Source organism: Saimiri boliviensis, chromosome 4 (genome assembly GCF_048565385.1).
Source record: "Saimiri boliviensis isolate mSaiBol1 chromosome 4, mSaiBol1.pri, whole genome shotgun sequence".
Taxonomy (NCBI): Eukaryota; Metazoa; Chordata; class Mammalia; order Primates; family Cebidae; genus Saimiri; species Saimiri boliviensis.
In genome coordinates this window covers 135,394,877-135,414,610 of record NC_133452.1, presented here as the reverse complement: position 1 = coordinate 135,414,610, position 19,734 = coordinate 135,394,877, and the positions used below count along the sequence as shown (strand labels likewise).

Sequence of the window (19,734 nt, the reverse complement as noted above, 5' to 3'; positions counted from 1 at the left end):
CTGCCACAACAGAGAGAGTCCACCATAACAGAGGCGGAGCCATCATTGCCGAGACAGTTCTAACTACGCCCATATAAAAAGGACTACAGGGAAGAGCTCAGGACAGCTGGGCGGAGCCCACAGCAGCTCAGCAAAGCCCCTGCGGGCAGGCAGTGGCTAGGCATGCTGCTAGCTCAGCGGGTCAGATCTGAAAGAAAAATCAAAAAAGGCAGTAGTGCAACGGAAACTCATAAAGCTCCAACTCCCTGGGACAGAGACAGACAACAGGTGGATAAACCCACAAAAATGGGAAGAAACCAGCGCAAAAAGGATGAAAACTCCCGAAACCAGAACACCTCTCCTCCTAAAAGGGATCACAACTCCTCACCAGCAAGGGAACCAGACCGGATGGAGAAGGAGGGTGACGAAATGGCAGAATCAGACTTCAGAAGGTGGGTAGTAAGAAACTACAGTGAGCTAGGAGTATAAGTGAATTGATGGAGCTGAAAAACGCAACACGAGAACTTCGTGAAGCATGCACAAGCTTCAACAGCCGAATTGACCAAGCAGAAGAAAGGATATCAGAGGTCGAAGATCAACTCAATGAAATAAAAAGAGAAGGCAAGAACATGTGGGACTATGTGAAAAGACCTAATCTACGTCTGATAGGTGTACCTGAATGTGATGAAGAGAATGAATCCAAGCTGGAAAATACTCTTCAGGATATTATACAGAAAAACTTCCCCAACCTAGCAAGTCAGACCAATATTCAAATCCAGGAAATACAGAGAACACCACAAAGATATTCCTCAAGAAGAGCAACCCCAAGGCACATAATCGTCACATTCACCAGGGTTGAAATGAAAGAGAAAATGCTAAGGGCAGCCAGAGAGAAAGGTTGGGTTACCCACAAAGTGAAGCCCATTAGACTCACAGCAGATCTCTCAGCAGAAACCCTACAAGCCAGAAGAGATTGGGGGCCAATACTCAACATCCTTAAAGAAAAGAACTTACAACCCAGAATCTCCTATCCAGCCAAACTAAGCTTCATAAGTGAAGGAAAAATAAAATCCTTTGTGAACAAGCAAGCACTCAGAGATTTCATCACCAGCAAACCTGCTCTACAAGAAGTTCTGAAAGAGGCTCTACACATATAAAGGAACAACCAGTACCAGCCACTCCAAAAACACACCAAATGGTAAAAGAGCCTCAACACAATCAAGAATCTGCATCAACTAACCAACAGAACAACCAGGTAGCATCAAAATGACAGCATCAAATTCACACATAACAATACTATCCCTAAATGTCAATGGACTAAATGCGCCAATCAAAAGACACAGACTGGCAAATTGGATAAAAAGCCAAAACCCATCAGTGTGCTGTATCCAGGAAACCCATCTTACATGCAAGGATACACAAAGGCTCAAAATAAAGTGATGGAGGAAGATCTACCAAGCAAATGGAGAGCAAAAAATGGCAGGAGTTGCAATTCTCATCTCTGATAAAATAGACTTTAAAGCAACAAAGATCAAAAGAGACAAAGAAGGACATTACATAATGGTAAAAGGATCCCTGCAACAAGAAGAGCTAACGATCCTAAATATATACGCACCCAATACAGGAGCACCCAGATACATAAGGCAAGTTCTTAATGACTTACAAAGAGACTTAGACTCCCACACAGTAATAGTGGGAGACTTTAACACCCCATTGTCAATATTAGACAGATCAACCAGACAGAAAATCAACAAGGATATCCAGGACCTGAATACAGACCTGGAACAAGCAAACCTAATAGACATTTACAGAACTCTCCACCCCAAATCCACAGAATATACATTCTTCTCAGCACCACATCACACCTACTCTAAAATCGACCACATAATTGGCAATAAATCACTCCTCAGCAAATGCAAAAGAACAGAAATCATAACAAACAGTCTCTCAGACCACAGTGCAATCGAGTTAGAACTCAGAATGCAGAAACTAACTCAGAACCACACAGCTTCATGGAAAACAAGGACTCGTGCACACGAATGTTCATTGCAGCACTGTTTACAATAGCAAAGACCTGGAACCAACACAAATGCCCAACGATGATAGACTGGATAGGGAAAATGTGGTACATATACACCATGGAATATTACGCAGCCATCAAAAATGATGAGTTCACATCCTTTGTAGGGACATGGATGAACCTGGAAACCATCATTCTCAGCAAACTGACACAAAAGCAGAAAATCAAACACCATATATTCTCACTCATAGGCGGGTGTTGAACAACGAGAACACATGGACACAGGGAGGGGAGCACTACACACTGGGGTCCGTTGGGGGGAAATGGGGGAGGGGTGGGGGGTGGGGAGGTGGGAAGAGATAGCATGGGGAGAAATGAAAGATACAGGTGAGGGGACAGAAGGCAGCAAACCACACTGCCATGTGTGTGCCTATGCAACAATCTTGCATGTTCATCACATGTACCCCAAAACCTAAAATGCAATTAAAAAAAAACACAACCAATATCATACTAAATGGGCAAAAACTAGAAGCATTCCCTTTGAAATCTGGCATGAGACAATGATACCCTCACTCATTCTCCTATTAAATACAGTATTGGAATTTCTAGCCACATCAATCAGGCAAGATAAACAAATAAAGCGTTTTCAAATAGAAAGAGAGGAAGTCCAATTCTCTCTATTTGCAGATGACATGATTCTATATTTAGAAGACCCCATTGTCACAGCCCAAAATCTCCTGAAACTGACAAGCAACTTCAGCAAAGTCTCAAGACACAAAATCAATGTGCAAAAACCACAAGCACTCCTATACACCAATAACAGACTTAAAGAGAGCCAAATCTAAAGTGAATTCCCATGCACAATTGCTATAAAGAGAATAAAATACCTACTAATACAACTAACAAAGGATGTAAAGGGCCTCTTCAAGGAGAACTACAAACCACTGCTCAAAAAAATAAGAGAGGAGATGGAAAAACATCCCATGCTTGTGCTTGGTAAGAATCAACATTGTGAAAATGGAAGAATCAACATTGTGAAAATGGCCATATGGCACAAAGTAATTTATAGATTCAATGCTATTCCCATCAAGCTCACAATATCTTCATCACACAACTGAAAAAAAAAAAAAAAAAAAAAAAACACTTGAAACTTCATATGGAACCAAAAGAGAGCCCACATAGCCAAAACAATCCTAAGCAAAAAGAACAAAGCCGGAGGCATCATGCTACCTGACTTCAAACTATACTACAAGGCCATACTATTCAAAACAGCACGATACTGGTACCAAAACAGAAATATAGACAAATGGAACAGAGCAGAGGCCTCAGAAGCAACACCACGCATCAACAATCATTTGATTTTTGACAAACCTTACAAAAACAAGCAATGGGGAATGGATTCCGTTTAACAAATGGTGTTGGGAAAACTGGCCAGTCATGTGCAAAAAGCAGAAACTGGACCCCTTCCTGACACCTTACACTAAAATTAACTCCAGATCAAGAAAACCTAGCCAAAACCATTCAGGACATTGGCATAGGCAAGGACTTCATGGCTAAAGCACCAAAGCAATGACAACAAAAGCCAAAATAGACAAATGGGATCTAACTAAACTTAAGAGCTTCCAGAGAGCAAAGGAAACAATCATTACAGTGAACCAGCAACCAATGGAATGAGAAAAAAATTTTGCAACCTTCCCATATGAAGGGGAAAAAAATTTTGCAATCTACCCATTAGCCAAAGGGCTAATATCCAGAATCTACAAAGAACTAAAATAGATTTACACGACAAAAGAAAAAACATTCAAAAGTGGGCTAAAGATATGAACAGACTGGTCATTAGAGAAATGCAAATCAAAACCACATTGAGATACCATCTCACACCAGTTAGAATGGCGATCATGAAAAAATCTGGAGACAACAGATGCTGGAGAGGGTGTGGAGAAATAGGAACACTTTTGCACTGTTTGTGGGAGTGTAAATTAGTTCAACCATTGTGGAAGACAGTGTGGCGATTCCTCAAGGACCTAAAAATAGAAATCCCATTTGACCCAGCAATCCCATTACTGGATATATATCCAAAGAATTATAAATCATTCTACTATAAGGACACATGCACATGAATGTTCATTGCAGCACTGTTTACAATAGCAAAGACCTGGAACCAACCCAAATGCCCATCAATGATAGACTGGATAGGGAAAATGTGGTACATATACACCATGGAATATTACACAGCCATCAAAAACGATGAGTTCATGTCCTTTGTAGGGACATGGATGAACCTGGAAATCATCATTCTCAGCAAACTGACACAAAAGCAGAAAATCAAACACCGCATGTTCTCACTCATAGGTTGGTGTTGAACAATGAGAACACATGGACACAGGGAAGGGAGCACTACACACTGGGGTCCATTGGGGGGAAATGGGGAAGGGATGGGGACATGGGGAGGTGGGAAGAGATAGCATGGGGAGAAATGACAGATACAGGTGAGGGGAAGGAAGGCAGCAAACCACAGTGCCATGTGTATACCTATGCAACAATCTTGCATGTCCTTCACATGTACCCCAAAACCTAAAATGCAATTTAAAAAAAAGATATGAACAGATATTTTACAAAAGAAGATATCAATGACACCAAGAAACATATGAAAAAATGCTCATAATCACTGGTCATCAGAGAAATACAAATTAAAGCTACATTGAGATAACATCTCACACCAGTTAGAAAGGTGATTATTAAAGTCAAGAGGTAACAGATGCTGTAGAGGATGTGGAGAAATAGGAACACTTTCACACTGTTGGTGGGAATGTAAATTAGTTCAATCATTGTGGAAGACAGTGTGGCAATTCCTCAAAGACGTAGAAATAGAAATTTCATTTGGCCCAGGAATCCCATTACTGAATATATACCCAAAGAATTATAAATTGTTCTGTTATAAAGACACATGCACAAGTATGTTCATTGTGGCACTGTTTACAATAGCAAAAATCTGGAACTAACCCAAATGTCCATCATCAATAGACTGGATGAAGAAAATGTGGTACATAGAGATCCAAAATGGCTGATTAGGAGCAGCTCAGGATTGCAGCTCCCAGCGAAAGCATGGATGGTGAGTGGATGCTGCATTTCCAGATGCATTTTTATTGTCCACAGACCAGAAGATTTCCAGGTGGAGGAGCCCCACGGGTTGCCAGTGTGGCTGTTTTGGCCTGTGAGGCTGTTTTGGCTGGTGAGGCTGTTTTGACTGGCACGACAGATCTCTGCAAAAAATACACAGGTCCGGGCTCCATTTTAGCTGGTGATGGGAGCTCCTGGGATAGAGAGTCACCCATTCAACTGATAAAAAAGGAGTGGGGACTAAAACAGGGAGCCAGGCCAGTGATTCCCAGGCAAAAAAGCACCAAGAATCTCAGCACAACTGTTTCAGACAGCAAAGTGGGTCACTGCACGGAAAATCACACCAATCCCAGTGCCTTTTCAACAGGTGACTGGAACACCTAGGACACAGAGTTACCTGTTCAACTAAAAAAAAGGGGCTCTGAGGCAGGGAGCCAGGTGATCAGGCTCTGTTTGTCCCACCCACACAAAAATACAGCAATCTGAAACACGCTGGATTGACAGATTCACAGCAAAAGCAGCTGAATCCGGGATGGTCCAGCTTCGTTGGAAGCGGTGGAGCGTCTGCCATTACCAAGGCAGTACACCACTACAGAGGTAGTCTGCCATAACTGAGGCAGCCCACCATTGCCTAGGCAGCTTGCCATTACACAGAGAGTCCGCCATTATGGAGGTGGGCCACCATTGCTGAGACAGTTCAAACTATACCCATATAAACAGGACTGCAGGGAAGTTCACATGGCAACTGGGTGGAGCTGACAGCTGCTCAGGAAAGCCTCTGCACGCAGACAATTACTAGGCTGCCTCCTGACTGGGCAGGGCAGACTAGAAAAAGGCAGCAGCAAAACAGAAACTCATAAATAAAGCCCTAAATTGCCGGGTCAAAGCATCTGGGAAAAATAAAAGGGGTTTATGACTTCTTCTACAGCAGACTTAAATGTACCTGCCCAGCAGCTCTGAATAAACCAAGGAGCTCACAGCTCAGCATGTGAGCTCCTGTAAAGGACAGACTGTCTCCTGAAGCAGCTCCCTGACCCCCATATATCCAAAGACTCACCTCATAAAGGAGAGCTCAGACTGACACCTGATGGGTATCCTACTGGGACAAAGATAGGATAAGAAGAAACTGGCAGCAACCCTTACAGTTCTGCAGCAGCTGCAGGTGATCCCCAGGCAAACAGGGCCTAGAGGGTACCTCAGCAGTCCTACAGGAGAGGAGGCTGAATGTTAGAAGGAAAACCAAGAAACAGAAAGAAATAACTTCATCAGCAATGAACATCATCAACGTTCACTCAGAGACCCAATCTGAAAGTCAACAACTACAATGACGACAGGTGGATAAATCCACAAAGATAGGAAGAAACCAGCGCAAAAAGAATGAAAATGCCAAAAAAAAAAAAAACATAATGCCTCTCCTCAGACAAGGGATAAAAACTCCTCACCAGCAAGAGAAAAAGGCTGGATGATGAATGAATTGTTGAATTGACAGAATCAGGCTTCAGAAGGTGAGTAATAAGAAACTTCTCTGAGCTAAAAGAACATGTTTGAACCCAATGCAAAGAAACTAAGAACATTGAAAAAAGATTTAACAAAATACTAACGAGAAAAAAAAAAACTTACAGAGGAATATAAGTAAATTGATGGAGCTGAAAAACACAACACGAGAACTTCCTGAAGCATGCACAAGTTTCAACAGCCAAACTGACCAAGCAGAAGAAAGGATATCAGAGGTCGAAGATCAACTCAATGAAATAAAACAAGGCAAAATTAGAGAAAAAAGGGTAAAAAGGAATGAACAAAGGCTTCAAGAATTATGGGACTATGAAATAGGACCTAATTTACGTTTGATATATGTAACTGAATGTGATGGAGGTAATGAATCCAAGCCGGTAAGTACTCTTTAGAATATTATCGAGAAAAACTTCCCCAACCTAGCAAGGCAGGCCAATATTCAAGTCCAGGAAATACAGAGAACATCACAAAGATCTTCAAGAAGAGCAACCCCAAGGCACATAATTGTCAGATAAACCAAGGTGAAAATTCAAGAGCAAATACAAAGGGCACCAAGAGAGAAAGGTCACGTTACACACAAAGGGAAGCCAATCAGACTCACAGAAGATCTCTCAGCAGAAACCCTAAAAGGCAGAAGATAGTTGGGGCCAATATTCAACATTCTTAAAGAAAAAAACTTTCAACCCAGAATTTCATATCCAGCCAAATTAAGCTTCATAAGTGAAGGAAAAATAAAATCCTTTGCAAACAAGCAAGTACTCAGAGATTTTGTCACCACAGGCCTGCTTTACAAGAGCTCCTGAAAGAGGCTCTACACATAGAAAGGAACTACCAGTACCAGCCTCTCCAAAAACATACCAAAGGGTAAAGAGCATCAGCACAATGAAGAAACTGCATCAAATAATGGGCAAAACAGCCAGCTAGAATCAAAATGTCAGTATCAAATTAACACCTAAAAATATTAAACCTAAATGTAAATGGGCTAAATGCCCCAATTAAAAGACACAGACTGGCAAATTGGATAAAAATCCAAAATCCATCAGTGTGCTGTATCCAGGAAACCCATCTCACATGCAAGGATACAGAAAGGCTCAAAATAAAGGGATGAAGAAAGACTTACCAAGCAAATGGAGAGAAAAAAAAAAAAAAAAAAAAAAAAGCAGGAGTTGTGATTCACATCTTCAATAAAATAGACTTCAAACCAACAAAGATCAAAAAAGACAAAGAAGGACATTACATAATGGTAAAAGGATCAATGCAACAAGAAGAACTAATAATGCTAAAGATATATGTACCCAGTACAGGAGCACTCAGATATATAAGGCAAGTTCTTAATGGCTTACAAAGAGACTTAGACTCCCACACAATAATAGTGGGAGACTTTAACATTGCTTTGTCAATATTAGACAGATCAACCAGACAGAAAACTAACAAGGATATCCAGGACTTGAACTCTGACCTGGAACAAGCAAATCTAATAGACATTTACAGAACTCTCCACCACAAATCCAGAGAATATACATTCCTCTCAGCACTACATCACACCTACTCTAAAACTAAGCTAAAAGAACATAACTGGAAGTAAATCACTCCTCAACAAATGGAAATCATAAAAAACTGTCCTCAGACCACAGTGCAATCAAGTTAGAACTCAGAATTCAGAAATGAACTCAGCACTGCACAGCTTCATGGAAACTGAACAACTGGTTCTTCAATGTCGACTGGATAAACGATGAAGAAGGCAGAAACAAAGATGTTCTTTGAAACCAATGAGAACGAAGACACAACATGCCAGAATCTCTGGGACACATTTAAAGCAATGTCTAGAGGAAAATATATATCAATAAATGCCCACATGAGAAGCAAGCAAAGACCTAAAATCGACACTCTATCATAAAAATTGAAAAATCTACAGAAGGAAGATTAAAAAAACTCAAAACCTAGTAGAAGACAAGAAATAACTAAGATCGGAACTGAACTGAACGAGAAAGAGACACAAAAAAAGGTTTCAAAAAATTAATAAGCCCAGGAGCTAGCTTTTTGAAAGGATCAACAAAATAGACCATTAGCCAGATTCATTTAAAAAAGAGAATAATTAAACAGATGCCATATAAAAACATAAAGGGGATATCACCACAGATTCCACAGAAATCCAAACCATCATCAGAGATTATTACAAACAACTCTATGCACATAAACTAGTAAACCTGGAAGAAATGGATAAATTCCTGGACACCTGCATCCTCCCAAGCCTAAACCTGGAAGAAGCGGAAACCCTGAATAGACCAATAACATGGTCTGAAGTCGAGGCAGCAATAAAGAGCCTACCTCCCAAAAAAAGCCCAGGTCCAGATGGGTTCACAGCTGAATTCTACCAGACATACAAAGAGGAGCTGATACCATTCCTTCTGAAACTATTCCAGACAATCCAAAAAGAGGGAATCCTTCCCAAATCATTTTATGAGACAAACATCATCCTGATACAAAAACCCGGCAGAGACTCAACAAGAAAAGAAAATTTCAGGCCAATATCCATGATGAACATAGATGCAAAAATCTTCAATAAAATACTGGCAAACCGATTGCAACAGCATATCAAAAAGCTCATCCACCATGATCAAGTAGGATTCATCCCGGGGATGCAAGGCTGATACAACATATGCAATTCTGTAAATGTAATTCACCACATAAACACAACCAAAGACAAGAACCACATGATTATATTAATTGATGCAGAGAAGGCATTTGACAAAATTCGACAGCCCTTTATGCTAAAAACCCTCAATAAACTAGATATTGACGGAACGTATCTCAAAACAATAAAAGCTATTTACGACAAACCAACAGCCAATATCATACTGAATGGGCAAAAACTGGAAGCATTCCCTTTGAAATCTGGCACTAGACAAGGATGCCCTCTCTCACCACTCCTATTCAATATAGTACTGGAAGTTCTAGCCACAGCAATCAGGCAAGAAAAAGAAATAAAGGGTATTCAGATTGGAAAGGAGGAAATCAAATTGTCTCTATTTGCAGATGACATGATTGTATATCTGGAAGACCCCATCATCTCAGCCCAAAATCTCCTGAAACTGATAAACAACTTCAGCAAAGTCTCAGGATACAAAATCAACGTGCAAAAATCACACGCATTTCTATACACCAGTAATAGACTTCAAGAGAGCCAAATCAAGAACGAACTGCCATTCACAATTACTACAAAGAGAATAAAATACCTAGGAATACAACTAACAAGGAACGTAAAGGACCTCTTCAAGGAGAACTACAAGCCATTGCTCAACGAAATAAGAGAGGATACAAACAGATGGAGAAACATTCCATGTTCATGGTTAGGAAGAATCAACATCGTGAAAATGGCCATACTGCCCAAAGTAATTTACAGATTCATGCTATTCCCATCAAGCTACCAATGACCTTCTTCACAGAACTGGAAAATACACCTTAAACTTCATATGGAACCAAAAGAGAGCCCGCAAAGCCAAGTCAATTCTAAGCAAAAAGAACAAAGCAGGAGGCATCACACTACCAGACTTCAAACTATACTACAAGGCTACAGTAATCAAAACAGCATGGTACTGATACCAAAACAGAGATATAGACCAATGGAACAGAACAAGGCCTCAGAGGAAATACAACATACCCACAACAATCTGATCTTCGACAAACCTGACAAAAACAAGCAATGGGGAAAGGACTCCCTGTTTAATAAATGGTGTTGGGAAAACTGGCTAGCCATGTGCAGAAAGCAGAAACAGGACCCCTTCCTGACACCTTACACCAAAATTAACTCCAGATGGATTAAAGACTTAAACATCAGACCTAACACCATAAAAACCCTAGAAGAAAATCTAGGCAAAACCATTCAGGACATAGGCGTAGGCAAGGACTTCATGACCAAAATGCCAAAAGCAATGGCAACAAAAGCCAAAATAGACAAATGGGACCTAATCAAACTCCACAGCTTCTGCACGGCAAAAGAAACAATCAGTAGAGTGATTCGGCAACCAACAGAATGGGAAAAAATTTTTGCAGTCTACCCATCTGACAAGGGACTGATATCCAGAATTTACAAAGAACTAAAATAGATCTATAAGAAAAAAACAAACAAGCCCATTCAAAAATGGGCGAAGGATATGAACAGATACTTTACAAAAGAAAACATACAGGAGGCCAGCAAACATACAAAAAAATGCTCATCATCATTGGTCATTAGAGAAATGCAAATCAAAAAGACATTGAGATAACATCTCACACCAGTTAGAATGGCGATCATTAAAAAATCGGGAAACAACAGATGCTGGAGAGGATGTGGAGAAATAGGAACACTTTTACACTGTTGGTGGGAATGTAAATTAATTCAATCATTGTGGAAGACAGCATGGCGATTCCTCAATGATCTAAAGATAGAAATCCCATTTGACTCAGCAATCCCATTACTGGGTATATATTCAAAGGATTATAAGTCATTCTACTGTAAGGACACGTGCACACGAATGTTCATTGCAGCACTGTTCACAATAGCAAAGACCTGGAACCAACCCAAATGCCCATCAATGGTAGACTGGATAGGGAAAATGTGGTACATATACACCATGGAATATTACGCAGCCATCAAAAACGATGAGTTCACGTCCTTTGTAGGGACATGGATGAACCTGGAAACCATCATTCTCAGCAAACTGACACAAGAGCAGAAAATCAAACACCGCATTTTCTCACTCAAAGGTGGGTGTTGAACAATGAGAACACATGGACACAGGGAGGGGAGCACTACACACTGGGGTCCATTGGGGGAAAATGCAAGAGGGATGGGGGGGTGGGGAGGTGGGAAGAGATAGCATGGGGAGAAATGACAGATACAGGTGAGGGGACGGAAGGCAGCAAAGCACACTGCCGTGTGTGTACCTATGCAACAATCTTGCATGTTCTACACATGTACCCCCAAACCTAAAATGTAATAAAAAATAAAAAATAAAAAAAAAAGGAATTCTACATAGCAACATGATGGAGTTCTTGTTAACCCAGCAGGCCTGCAGGTCAGCGGAAGAAGGGGTGCCTGCCCTTGAAGAGGTAAGCCTAAGCTCCCAGCATAATCAAACAAACAAATAAAAAAAGACATAGGAAGCAAATATAGCAAACTGAGGAGTTCCTGGAAACCTGGCAGCACCTGGACTGGCAGACAAGTGACCTCATCAAGCCGCTCCCTGACATCAAAACCAGATAAATCAACGAAAATGGGAAGAAACCTGTTCAAAAAAGATGAAACCAGAAAAGACCAGAATGCCTCTTGTTTTATGAGGGATCACAACTCCTCACCAACAAGGGATCACAACACAACAGAGAACGAGTTTCATGAATTGACAGAAGCAGGCTTCAGAAGGTGGGTAATAACAAACTTCTCTGACCTAAAGGAACACGTTCTAATCCAATGCAAAGAAACTAAAAACTTTAAAAAAAAAAAAAGGTTAGAAGACTTGCTAACTAGAATAACCAACTTAAAAAAGAATATAAACAACTTGATGGAGCTGAAAAATACAGCATGAGAACTAAGCAAAGCAAACACAAGTTTCAATAGCTGAATTAATCAAGCAGAAGAAAGAATATCAGACACTGAAGATCAACTCCATGAAATAAAATGAGAAAGCAAGACTTGGCAAAAAAAGAGTGAAAAGAAATGAGAAAAGGCTTCAAGAAATATGGAATTACATTAAAATATCTTATCTATGTTTGATCAGTGAACCAGAATGTGATGGAGAGAATGAATCCAAGCTGGAAAACACCTTCCAGGATAATACTCAGGAGAACATCTCCAGCCTAGCAAGGCAGGTCAGCATTCAAATCCAAGAAATACAGAGAACTCCACAAAAATATTCCTCAAGAGAGCAACCCTATGGCACATAATCATCAGATTCACCAGGGTTGAAGTGCCAGAAGAGTGGGGGCCAATATATAACATCCTTAAAGAAAAGAACTTTCAACCTAGAATTTCATATCCAGGGAAACTGACTTTCATAACTGAAGGAGAAATAAAATCCATATATATGTATGTGTGTGTGTATATATATATATATGTATATATATAACTCTATATATGTATATATAGAGAGTTATATATATAGTGGCATTTTAAGTTCTGGGGTACATGTGAAGAGCATGCAGGATTGTTGCATAGGAACACACATGGCAATGTGATTTGCTGTCTCCAAAACCCTGTCACCTACATCTGGCATTTCTCCCCATGTTATTGCTCCCCAACTCCCTACCCACACTATGTCTCTCCCCTAGTGCTCCACCACAGACCTCAGTGTGTGATACTCCCCTCCCTGTATCCATGTGTTCTCATTGTTCAACACCCACCTATGAGTGAGAACATGCAGTGTTTGATTTTCCATTCTTGTGTCAGTTTGCTGAGAATGATGGTTTTCAGGTTCATCTATTTCCCTACAAAGGACATGAACTCATCGTTTTTTATGGCTACATGTTATGCCATGGTGTATTTGTGCCACATTTTTCCTGTCCAGTCTATCACCAATGGGCATTTGGGTTGGTTCCACGTCTTTGCTATTGTAAACAGTGCTGCAATGAACATTCGTGTGCATCTGCCCTTATAATAGAACGATTTGCAATACTCTGGATATACAGCCAGTAACAGAATTGCTGAGTCAAATGAAATTTCTATTTCTAGGTCCTTGTGGAATCATCACACTCTCTTCCACAATGGTGGAACTAGTTTACACTCCCACCAATAGTGTAAAACTGTTCCTATTTCTCCACATCCTCTCCAGCATCTGTTGCCTCCAGATTTTTTAATGATCGTCATTCTAACTAGCATGAGATGGTATCTCAATGTAGTTTTGATTTGCATTTTTCTAATGCCCTGTGATGATGAGCATTTTTTCATATGTTTGTTGGTCTCATGTATGTCTTCTTTTGTGAAGTGTCTGTTCATATCCATTGCAGACTTTTGGAAGGGCTTGTTTGTTTTTTTCTTGTAAATCTGTTTTAGCTCTTTGTAGATTCTGGTTATAAGTCCTTTGTCAGATGGGTAGATTGCAAAAAAATTTCCCATTCTGTTGCTTGCCAGTTCTTTAATGATAGTTTTTTTTGCTGTGCAGAAGTTCTGGAGTTTGATTAGGTCCCATTTGCCTATTTTGGCTTTTGCTGCCAATGCTTTTGGTGCTTTAGTCATGAAGCCTGTGTCCTGAATAGTTTTGCATAGGTCGTCTTTTAGGATTTTTGTGATAGGTCTTATGTTTAAGTCTCTAATCATTCTGGAGTTAATTTTAGTGTAAGGTGTCAGGAAAGGGTCCAATTTCTGCTTTCTGCACATGGCTAGCCAGTTTTCCCAACACCATTTATTAAACAGGGAATCCTTTCCCCGTTGCTTGTTTTTGTGAAGTTTGTCAAAGATCAGATGGTTGTAGATGTGTGGCGTTGCCTCTGAAGCCTCTGTTCTGTTTATATCTTTGTTTTGGTCCCAGAACCACACTGTTTTGATGACTGTACCCATATACTATAATATGAAGTCAGGTAGTGTGATGCCTCCAGCTTTGTTCTTTTTGCTTAGAAATGACATGACTGTGTGGGCTCTCTTTTGGTTCCATATGAAGCAGAAGGTGGTTTTTTCCAGTTCTGTGAAAAAAGTCATTGGTAGCTAGATGCAGATAGTGTTAAATCTATAAATTGTATTGGGCAGTATGGACATTTTTACAACATTGATTCTTGCTAACCATGAGCATGGAATGTTTCTCCATCTGTTTGTGTCCTCCCATTTTGTTGAGCAGTCGTTTGTAGTTCTCCTTAAAGAGGTCCTTTACATTCTTTGTCAGTTGCAGTCCTAGGTATTTTATTCTCTTTGTAGCAATTGTGAATGGCAGTTCATTCTTGATTTGGCTCCCTTTGAGTCTGCTATTGCTGTATAGGAATGCCTGTGATTTTTGCACACGGATTTTGTATCCTGAGACTCTGTTGAAGTTGTTTATCAGTTTAAGGAGATTCTGGACTGAGACAATAGGATATTCTAAATACACAATTATGTCATCTGCAAATAGAGACAATTTGATTCCTCCTTTCCTAATTGATAACACTATTTGTTTTTCCTGCCAGATTTCTCTGGCTAGAAGTTCAATACTATATTGAATAGGAGTGGTGAGAGAGGGCATCCTTGTCTAGTGCCAGATTTCAAAGGGAATGCTTCCAGTTTTTGCCCATTCATTATATTTGCTCTTGGCTTGTCATAAATAGCTTTTATTATTTTGAGATACATTCTGTCGATACCTAGTTTATTGAGGGTTTTTAGCATGAAGGGCTGTCAAATTTTGTCAAAGGCCTTCTCTGCATCCATTGAAATAATCATGCAGTTTTTGTTGTTGGTTCTGTTTATGTGGTGAATTACGTTTATAGACTTGGGTATGTTGAACCAACCTTGCATCCCTGGGAGGAAGCCTACTTGATCGTGATGGATAATCTTTTTGATGTGCTGCTGCAATCAGTTTTCCAGTATTTTGTTGAGGATTTTTTTATCTATGTTCATCATGGATATTGGCCTGAGGTTTTCTTTTTTGGTTGAGTCTCTGCCTGGTTTTGGTATCAGGATGATATTGGTCTCATAAAATGATTTGGAAAGGATTTCCTCTTTCTGGATTGTTTGGAATAGTTTCAGAAGGAATGGTACCAGCTCCTCTTTGTATGTCTGGTAGAATTTGGCTGTGTACCCACCTGGACCTGGGTTTTTTTGTTGGTAGGCTATTAGTTGCTGTCTCAACTTCTGCCCTTGTTATTGGTCTATTCAGGGTTTCAACTTCTTCCTAGTTTAGCCTTGGGAGGATGCAAGTGTGCAGGAATTTATCAATTTCTTCCAGGTTTCCTGGTTTATGTGCATTGAGTTGTTTGCAGTAATCTCTGATGGTGATTTATATTTTTGTGGTATCTGTGGTGATATCTCCTTTATTGTTTTTTATTACATCTATTTGATTATTCTCTTATTTCTTTTTTATTAATCTGACTAGTGGTCTATTTTGTTGATCTTTTCAAAAAACCAGCTCCTGAATTTATTGATTTTTTAAAGCATTTTTTGTGTGTCTGTCTCCTTCAGTTCCACTCTGAACTTAGTTATTTATTGTCTTCTGCTAGGTTTTAAGGTTTTTCTTATATTGCTCCTCTAGCTCTTTCAATTTTTATGATAGGGTGTCAATTTTAGACATTTCCTTGCTTCTCATGTGGGCATTTATTGCTATAATTTTTTCTCTAGACACTGCTTTAAGTGTGTCCCAGAGGTTCTAGTATTTTGTGTCTTTGTTCTCATTGGTTTCAAAGAACATCTTTATTTCTGCCGTCATTTCATTGTTTATCCAGTCAACATTCAAGAGCCATTTGTTCAGTTTCCATGACATTGTGTGGTTCTGAGTTAGTTTCTGAATTCTGAGTTCTCCCTTGATTGCACTGTGTTCTGAGAAACTGTTTGTTATAATTTCTGTTCTTTTGCAATTGCAGAGGAGTGATTTACTTCTAATTAGGTGGTCAATTTTAGTGTACATGTGATGTGGTGCTGAGAAAAATGTATGTTCTGTGGATTTGGGGTGGAGAGTTCTGTAAATGTCTATTAGGTTTGCTTGGTCCAGATCTGAGTTCAAGTCTTGGATATCCTTATTAGTTTTCTGTCTCAATGATTTGTCTAATATTGACAATAGGGTGTTAAAGTCTTCCACTATTATGGTGTGGGAGTCTAAGTCTCTTTGTAGGTCATCAAGAACTTTCTTTATGTATCTGAATGCTCCTGTATTGGGTGCATATATATTTCGAATCATTACCTCTTCTTATTGCATTGATCCTTTTAGCATTATATAATGTTCTTTTTATCTATTTTGATATTTATTAGTTTAAAATCTATTTTATCAAAGACTAGGATTGCAACCCCTGCTTTTTTTTTTCCTCTCCATTTGCTTGGTAAATCTTTCTCCCTCCCTTTATTTTGAGCCTATGCTTATCCTTGCATGTGAGATGGGTTTCCTGGATACAGCACGCTGATGGATTTTGATTCTTTAACCAAATTGCCAGCCTTTGTCTTTTGATTGGGGCATTTAGCCCATATACATTTAGGGTTAATATTGTTATGTGTGGCTCCCACTGAGGCGGCCACTGCTGCACGTCCTCCGTTCCCGGGTGGAGGGTCCGGCCGTGCCCAGCTCTCCGGCGGCGATGGTGGACCCCGGCAAGCAGGACATCACGACCATCTTCAGGCGCCTCCATTCGGTGCCCACTAACAAGAGGCCATTTTCTCCCTAGAACGTTTCCGGCTTGGGGAGTTTGCTGGAGGCGTTTGGGGTGACACAGGGGGCTTAGGTGACAGTCGGGTTGGAGAGAAACCTGCAGAGTGCAAAGGGCTGTCGTGTAGGCGTGGACTCTCCCCCCCGCCTGTGACCCGAGTTCTGTCCCCACTGCCACAGCCGGCGGGAACAGCTGTCACTGAGCAGGTCCTGAGCCTCGACATGCTGGCGTAGAAAGTTCCCGAGTGTTACAGAGCAGGTGTGTTTTGATTGTGGTGCCAAAAATCCCAGCTGGGCAAGTATAACCTATGGAGTGTTCCTTTGCATTGATTGCTCAGGGTCCCACCGGTCCCTTGGTGTTCACTTGAGTTTTATTCGATCTACAGAGTTGGATTCTAACTGGTCGTGGTTTCAGTTGCTATGCATGCAAGTTGGAGGAAACACCAATGCATCTTCCTTTTTTCATCAACATGGGTGTGCCACCAATGACACCGATGCCAAGTACAACAGTCGCGCTGCTCAGCTCTATAGGGAGAAAATCAGATCACTCGCTTCCCAAGCAACACGGAAGCATGGCACTGACCTGTGGCTTGAGAGTTGTGTGGTTCCACCTTCGTCCCCTCCACCAAAGGAGGAAGATTTTTTGCCTCTCATGTTTCTCCTGAGGCGAGTGACACAGCATGGGCATCAGCAATAACAGAACCAGCTTCTTTGACATCGAGGCCTGTGGAAGCCACTTCAGAAAATAATGAAGAGATGGGTCCTCGCCATGTTGGCCAGGCTGGTCTTGGACTCCTGACATCAAGTGATCCATCTGCCTTGGCCTCCCAAAGTACTGGGATTACAGGTGGACAAGAACAAGGACCAAGTGTGGAATGTCTTAATGTACAAACAAAGTCTATTTTAGAGGTTTCCTCTATCATAAAGAAGAAACCAAATCAATCTAAAAAAAGGCCTTGGGGCCAAAAAAGGAAGTTTGGGAGCTCAGAAACTGGCAAATACATGCTTTAATGAAATTGAAAAACAAGCTCAAGCTGTGGATAAAATGAAGCAGCAGGAAGACCTGGCCAAGGCAGCACCTAAAGAAGAATCAATTGTTTCATCACTACGGTTAGCCTATAAGGATCCTGAAATTCAGATGAAGAAAGACAAAAAGATGAACATGAGTGGCAAAACACACGTTGACTCAGACAGACTTGGCATGGGGTTTGGAAACTGCAGAGGTGGTATTTCACATTCAGTGGCTTCAGATATGCAGACCATAGAACAAGAATCACTCATTGTGGCAAAACCAAAAAAAAAGTATAATGATGACAGTGATGATTCATATTTTACTTCCAGCTCAAGGTACTTTGATGAACCAGTGGAGTTAAGGAGCAGTTCTTTCTCTAGCTTGGATGACAATTCAGATTCCTACTGGAAAAAAGATCCAGCAAAGATACTGAAACCATTCTGAAGACCACAGGCTATTCAGAGAGATCTACTGCTCGCTGCAAGCCAGATTATGAGCCAGGTGAAAATACAGATGAGGCCCAGAAGAAGTTTGGGAATGTCAAGGCCATTTCATCAGATATGTACTTTGGAAGACAAGCCCAGGCTGATTATAAGACGAGGGCCCGCCTTGAGAGACTCTCAGCAAGTTCCTCCATAAGCTCGGTTGATCTGTTCGAGGAGCAGAGGAAGCAGGCAGCAGGGAACTGCAGCCTCTCCAACGTGCTGCCCAACATCCCCGACATGGCGCAGTTCAAGCAGGGAGTGAGGTCCGTCGCTGGGAAGCTCTCCATCTTTGCTAACGGAGTTATGACTTCCATTCAGGATTGCTACGATTCTTAATACTGAGGTCATGATGTGTATTTCCCGGAGAAACTCCCCTTTAAATGAACCAGTGACCACATCACAGGTGGCGATGAAGACCAGATTGTTTTGCTACTTTTTCGTATGGTATATGATTCTGATTCTTAGTATTCCTTTCGAGAAATTCTGTGTTCTGATGTAGTAGGAGCTTCACTGTGATTTCTGTTTCACGTTACTTCACACCATGCCCTCCTTTTGGCATCTCTGAGTATATCCTTGCTTTATTTTCTTGGAACCTTTGGTTTCAACACTGAGGGCCTGGAGACATCGGCTCCTCCTGCTCCATGAACCAGGAGCCTTCATCCGGAAGAGGAGGAGAGGTGTCCATGCCACACATGGGCTCAGGGCTGCCAGAATCAGCAGATGTGGGAAGGGCCTACAGACACAGCATTCACACACGCATGCTTCCTCCAGAAGGGAGCGAGAGGCCAGAACACAAGGCCAAACGTGACTGGCATCTTATGGACAGATTGCTTCTTTTCTGTTTCTACATGTTAAGATGACTTCCAAATAATATTTAAATTCATCTCTTTGTAAATTGTTTATTTTATATGCTCCCTGTTTAATAAATGGTGTTGGGAAAACTGGCTAGCCATGTGCAGAAAGCAGAAACAGGACCCCTTCCTGACACCTTACACCAAAATTAACTCCGAAGGATTAAAGACTTAAACATCAGACCTAACACCATGATCTATAAATTTAAAAATATTTTTCAGTGAGTGCTTTTAACAAACGTAAGCTTCCACATTGCCAAGGGAATTGATGTTACCTTGTGACAAGGTGTTTGCTGTTTGAATTGATGAGAGCTGTAAGATGAGGACTCCCTAAGGGTATTTATAAACCGACGTGGTATACGGAATTAAAATGGAATAAGGTAAGAAGACAGAGCTACAGAAAATAGTGCAGCCTATGGCAGAATAGTCGTTGTAATTGGGTACTTTTGTGAATAGTTTTAAACCTTGC

The 19,734-nt window shown here is 40.8% G+C and overlaps 1 pseudogene; it reads left to right on the top strand.

Moving 5' to 3' along the window:
• Window positions 1–17,768: 17,768 nt before the first annotated feature.
• Window positions 17,769–19,129, top strand: LOC101031672 (ADP-ribosylation factor GTPase-activating protein 3 pseudogene; annotated as a pseudogene).
• The last annotated feature ends 605 nt before the right edge of the window (window positions 19,130–19,734 follow it).